This window comes from Pygoscelis adeliae, unplaced genomic scaffold (assembly GCF_000699105.1).
Source record: "Pygoscelis adeliae isolate BGI_AS28 unplaced genomic scaffold, ASM69910v1 Scaffold103, whole genome shotgun sequence".
Taxonomy (NCBI): domain Eukaryota; kingdom Metazoa; phylum Chordata; class Aves; order Sphenisciformes; family Spheniscidae; genus Pygoscelis; species Pygoscelis adeliae.
This window is the reverse complement of record NW_008824723.1, coordinates 2,316,907-2,323,475: the sequence shown is the minus strand read 5'-3', so window position 1 is coordinate 2,323,475 and position 6,569 is coordinate 2,316,907.

The following is a 6,569-nucleotide window of genomic DNA, read 5'->3' as shown; positions in this document are numbered from 1 at the left end:
TATGAACAAAATGCACTTTTAGTTCCTCCATTTTTATCTTCTAAGCAATTCCTTAACCATCTTAAGCATTCATCACCTAATCCATATTTAGAAGGCTTTATGCAGTAATCCATCATGTGAAACCTTGTTGAAAGCTCTCCTGAAAATCCATCTATAAAATGTCTACCAGGTTTCCCTCTATGTAAGCCAACCATTATTCCATTTAAAAATGAAATCAGAATTGTTTGTCATAATTTCTTCCTCCCAAACCCACACTGACTCATTCTTATTACATTTTCATTCTCCAAATACAGCTTTAAACACTCCATGAACATTACCACAAAAATGTCTTAATACTGTTGTTGGATTTAATGAACTTAATTCTCATCATCTTTCCCAGACTCTTCCCTCTATGTGATGTAAATATACGTAGTGTTTTCTAGCCTCCTCTTGCTTTTTCAGTGTTGAAAGACATTCACAAAAAAAATTCATTGCTCAGTCATTTTATACTTAGTCATGTAATATGACTCTAAGTTAATATTTAATGTTATATTACCCAAACACTTAGAGTGTAATTCTCAGTCTAAGATACTGTGCTTTAGTGTCCCCTTAAGTTTTACTACAATAATTACAAAATTATTGTGGGTATTTTCTCATTGGCCATTTAGATAGAGAAAAGAAAAATTCTTCAAATATATTGTTCTTTAGCTGTAGAAAAATAATCAGCAATAGCATCTGCAGCTGAGGCACAGCTCATAAATCCCAGTGCTGCTGCTGATGTGGACTAGATGTCTACCTGGACACAGCAAGAATATCCCTTCTACTGCCTGTTTTATCTTGTCTCCATTTAAAAAGTAAACTGATTGGGATAGTAGTCTGGGTATTCCCATACTGAAGTCCTGCAGCAGTGTGCTGGTTTTGGCTGTGGTAGAGTTTTCTTCACAGTAGCTAGTATGGGGCTATGTCTTGGATTTGTGCTGGAAACAGTGTCGATGACGCAGGGATGTTTTAGTTACTGCTGAGCAGTGCTTACACAGAGTCAAGGCCTTTTCTGCTTCTCACACCACCCCACCAGCGAGCAGGCTGGGGGTGCACAAGAAGCTGGGAGGGGACACAGCCGGGACAGCTGACCCCAACTGACCAAAGGGATATTCCATACCGTGTGACATCATGCTCAGCATATAAAGCTGGGGGAGGAAGGAGGAAGCGGGGGACATTCGGAGTGATGGCATTTGTCTTCCCAGGTAACCGTTATGCGTGATGGAGCCCTGCTTTCCTGGAGATGGCTGAATACCTGCCTGCCCATGGGAAGGAGTGAATGAATTCCTTGTTTTGCTTTGCTTGCGTGCGCAGCTTTTGCCTTACCTATTAAACTGTCTTTGTCTCAACCCACGAGTTTTCTCACTTTTACCCTTCTGCTTCTCTCCCCCATCCCACTGTGGGGGGAGTGAGCGAGCGGCTGTGTGGGGCTTAGCTGCTGGCTGGGGTTAAACCATGACAAACAGTTAGAAAGTCAGAGCAGCAGAATACACCTGAAAACTCCTCGTATCTTAGGAGGATGGAGTTAAGTCTGAGTTCAGGACTGAGGTCATCTGCTCCTTTTGCACAGAGGGGGTAACTTCATCTAATTGCATATGATTCAAGTTGCTCTAGAACAGTTGCCAAATTAACAACAGAAGTTTTGAAGGGCAGCCTTCCCACCATTTATCCATATTCATTTGCATCTTAGTGCACTTGAAGGTGTTCTCTGCAAATATTCTGAGAATATAGCAGAGTGTTATTAACATATGGCTCTAAATATGTTGTTCTATAACCCCCTTAGTTTATTCTCAGTTCTGAAGAAGTGACACCTCCATTGGGACACAACAGTAATCTCTGTCTCAGGAGGAATAAAACAGGTTTGTTGAGAGGACATCTTGGTTTTGTTATGAGTAAATGTCTCTTCCTTTCCATGCAGGCTAGCAAATCCAAAAGGGTGTTTCACTATAGATCTACTATCATTGTAATGGAGAACTCTGGGTTTATATGTGTGGTTTTATCATTAAAAGCCTTAATTTACATACATGGTCTCTTGGTTATCTTGTGTTGCTGTGGTGAAGTCCTGATGTGCTCTTCTAACTCCTGTGCACAACTGTTACACTCCAATCTTTATAGAGCTTTCTACAGGGCTCTTTGCACTCCTGGCCATCTTCATGGTAGATTTATTTTACACTGCATGTCTCTGACAAGTTTTGGAATTTATGATGGAAAAGAAAAACAAACTTACAGTCAGAACTTCCTTCCTAATACTCAGCAAAATCTGCACTCAGATGTCACAGCCTCAGGGAATAGTGTGTGTAGACTAGCACAAAAATGTAAACGTCATTGTGCAGCATGGACTCTAAAGGCATTGGCTTCTAGACAGCTACACCACTACATCTGTTCAGCAGAACAGTCAAGTTCGTTATGAATATTCAACTGCTTGGAAACTTTTCTGGGCCCCAGAGGCTACTTTGGTCCACTGTTTAGAAACATCCAAACCCTCATCAGTCATTGACACAAGTAGTGTGATTATTTCTGAAGGATGTAGGACATTCCTTTGCCCAAGTTTTACATAGCATTACATAATTTAGTTTGGAATTATTTCCTCAGTTATTTTTTAATTTTTATTTGTCTTGAAATTTTAAGTATGAATCAGCAAGCATGCATGAGTTGGAATTTTTTATTTAAAATAAAATAATACAAAGGAGGGAGAAGGAATTATATATTTTATCCACACTGTATTTGGCTTACAAGTGTTAATATGTTAACCACTACCTAACTACTAACACAAGACAAACAATAAATAAGCAAATTATGTATTTTTGAGCAAAAAGCTGGGCTCTGGTTTTGTACCACCATAGATAAGTGCCATAGATGACTCTCCCATTTTGCTGTGTTGATCTTTATAGTTGTTCTTCCAATGTCCAGACTACAAATGAATCAACATAATACACAGTTCACATTGCTAGCAGTAAGTAAAAGTCCCAAGATGGCAAGATAGTGTCATCAACAAATAAGGAATAATTTGGAGGAATATAAATTTTGGGAAAGTCTGCAGAGTGAAATGTATATAGAAAATAAATATGGTCTGAGAAAAAGGATAACAGAAGGAAACATTTGGACAAGCACTACGATGCCAGGCTTCTATGTTGACTTTTGGAGGTGTCCATGTGTCTCTCTTGCATCTGTTGACCAATTTCTGTATTGTATCTCGCTTCCACAGCATCACCAGCAGCAGCTCCCATACAACTGCAGAAACATCCAGCTACAATCAGGATTTCATACATCATTTTTGTAATTACTGTAACTTCAAGCATCCCTCATTGCCACAGCAGGAACCTGCTCATGAGGAAGTGAAGGCATACATCTACATATCTTTTAGAGCATCCCCTGAAGAATGTCATTGAACTCCACCCAGTAATCGGCTGAGATTCTGCCACTACACCAGCCTCGCTATGACATTGTTTCTATGTTTTGTTCTTTTTCTCCACCACAATTTCTGCAGCCTGTTGACTGTCTGCTGTTAGTCTGGAAAGAAGCTTACTCTGAAAGACATCCAACCTCATGGCAAATTGCAATAAGACCAAGCTGGCTCTAACAGTGCCTTTGGGCTTCTTCCACCTTAGGCCCCTCTGCTTTGTTAAAAGAGACATGTAGCCACGTCTGGTCCTTCTGCTATTGCCAGTGCCATTTCAGAAAAGGGTCAGCAATTTGCCATCCATCTCACAGGCACTGAAATGCTGGCATCGCACAACTGGCTGCCAGCCTGACATAACATTGGGCCCAAGCTCCCTTTGATATCCTCTACTGCCCAGTTGGAAAAACATCATTCTAGAGGAACAAACAAGAGAAATACATGTCCACAGAAATGCCTGGAGTTTTTAAGTGGAAGTCAGCAAGCATCACAAAAGCAACCCTGCTCTTGTGACTCCAGCTAAAAAAAAAACTGAATCATTTATCTGAAGCATGATAGAAAGTTTGAAAGCATACTAATAGCTGAAAGCTTTAAAAGATCATCTATGCTCAGTCATTAACCTTTTTGTCATTTACATCTTCCACCTTTCCCATGCAGGTACTAGAGGCAGCAAAGAATCAAACTGAACTGCAGCTCACTCTTGCCTTAGAGGAAAATAAAGCTTTTAACTCTACGGTAGTGATGAAGAAGCAACCCAATGACTCGTAATGATGATCGGATTTGGTGGTCTCAACCCAAATGCTAGTGGATGTAAGCTCATACCTGCAGGTATTTATCACTGCACCTACCACATATAAAAACCAGTAGCAGAAGAAAAATCAGTGGAATGAGCATCCTTCTTACAATCTCAACACAGAGGTCAGGCACAAAACTGCCCACAAACTGGAATACAGGAAGGAGACGTTAAGAGGTTAAACTCTCCAGTTCAGGGTTAAACAGGGACGAGGGTAGGCTTGGACTGCTACTGCCTGGACTGCTGCAGTGCACAGTGGTGGAGAGTTCTTCAGTCTCCTGCAACGTTCAACCTGTCCTTCCACAAGTAACCTGCCACTAGCACAATGAAATCCATGGCAGAAAGAAAAATAAAATAATAAAAATAAAAGAAATCCTAACTTTACTGTTAGGAAAAAATTGCAAATTTTTTGCAAATTTCAACTGCTATAACCATGGGTGATGATCAGCTCCTACCCCCAACAAATTATTTATGCAGATGCATGATTGATGTTTAAACATCCATCATCATTTTCCCTCTCTCTTCCTATCTTTCTTGTGGGTTTTTTTGTGCTAAGTCTTGTGATGATTTGTGCACGTGCTTAGTGTTAGTAAGTTGGTAAGCAGTCTCACTGAATACAAGTAGTCTCATTGAGTTCAATTTGCCAGTGTTAGTTAGGGTCACACAGTGTAATCCACAGTAAGGCAGGAGCTTACAATCCAATGTTATAAAATAAGACAAGTTATACCAGGAAAGTAAGAGGTGTATTGAGATGGGAATACAGCCATGTGTCCCTGCATGTGTGCATCTATGTACATATATTAAAACAGAGATGCAGATCAGTACAACAGTTAAGAAAGAGGGAGAAAAAGAGCTAGCTAGGTAGTTTTCAGTCAATTATATCAAAATGAATTGTGAGAATAAACAAAATAATAATGTAAATATCAGAATATTAGATTATTCTAGAGACCTGTCTTAAAGAAGTCAGGTAATTTTGTTATCAGCCCCAGTGGTTGGGTTACTGTTGCAGAATGCAGAAAGATTCCTTTCAATTAAAGGCAACTATTTATTCTGCAGTTGATAAATTATTTGCCAGCTTTGTCTAATACTGAAATTTTGGCTTTATGCATTCAAAATTATTTAAATTATTAACACACATGTAAAGGAAGCAAAAACTAGAATGCGGAACATGTTCTACCTCACATGGTTCTGTTTTTCCCATGGGCCTGAAGTAGGGAAAATGATTCCCAATGCTTTTCTTCTCCTCCCCCCCCCCTGCTTTTATTTGATTTAATGAGGTAGCTCCCCTGCAACTTTATATTTATGAATTCATAATGTAAGCCAGCAATTTCTTATGCAAAGTCAAGTAACTTGGTTGCAGACTCTTTCTCCCCGCCCCCCCCCCGAAAGATAGTTATCTATATCTGTCACATTTTATAATAGCACCATCTTTCTTCCATTAAAGAAATTACTTCAATAACATTCCAGGTTTCCTAAGGCACATCACAGATAAAAACCTGAGTCATCACTCATTAAGTAGTTTTAAACTTGGCTACTGAACAACTGATACATAAGTTTACTTCTGAAACACTATTCCTTCTGAAATTTTTATTTCTAGCTTTCGTTCCGATTTCTGCCAGGATATGATTTATGGTGTAGAGCAACTCTCTTCAGATCTGAGACATATGTTCCAAAGCACATATGTTTGGCTTCCTCTTACTGCATGATGCCAATATGTGCTGCTCAAAAGCTTCCTAAAATCTGCTAAAGCTGTCACAAAACCTCACTTCAGGAGGCCCTTTGTTCTGCTTCACCTCTTTCCCCAAAAGGTTAGAGGGATGAGCTAGCTATTCACTAAGAAAAACAGTTGCTTGCAAATCTTTATCCAAATTCAGTCAGCTAATAAATGTATCTCTTAGTGCCTACAGCCCTAAAATATTCACAGATATTTGCATCAGTTAAGATTTTTCATGTTTATATTTTCCACACTTATTCATTATTTTCCTACATTTTTTTTGTGTTAATCTCTTGATGGTCATTGAGTTAAAGAGTAGAAACAAGGTGCTGTGATTCAGGTGACATCTGCAGACTGACAAAACAAGCAGCTTATGAAAAACCTGTTGACAACACTATCTACAATTAACCTGTGTGGCTCTCTGTGATGTTCCATAAATCTTTGTACGTGCTGAAATCAAAAGTGGTCCACTAACAGGAGAAAGGAAGGGTCAACTCATTTGTATGTATTTGTTTGTCCAACTGCACTTAGAAATATATCCCTGAAAACTACAGATAGGCAAAGAATCCTTTAAATCTGAAAATTCTATAGGAACATGGCAATTGTCATACTAGATCATATCTGAGGTAATCTGTATCTCTTAGTGG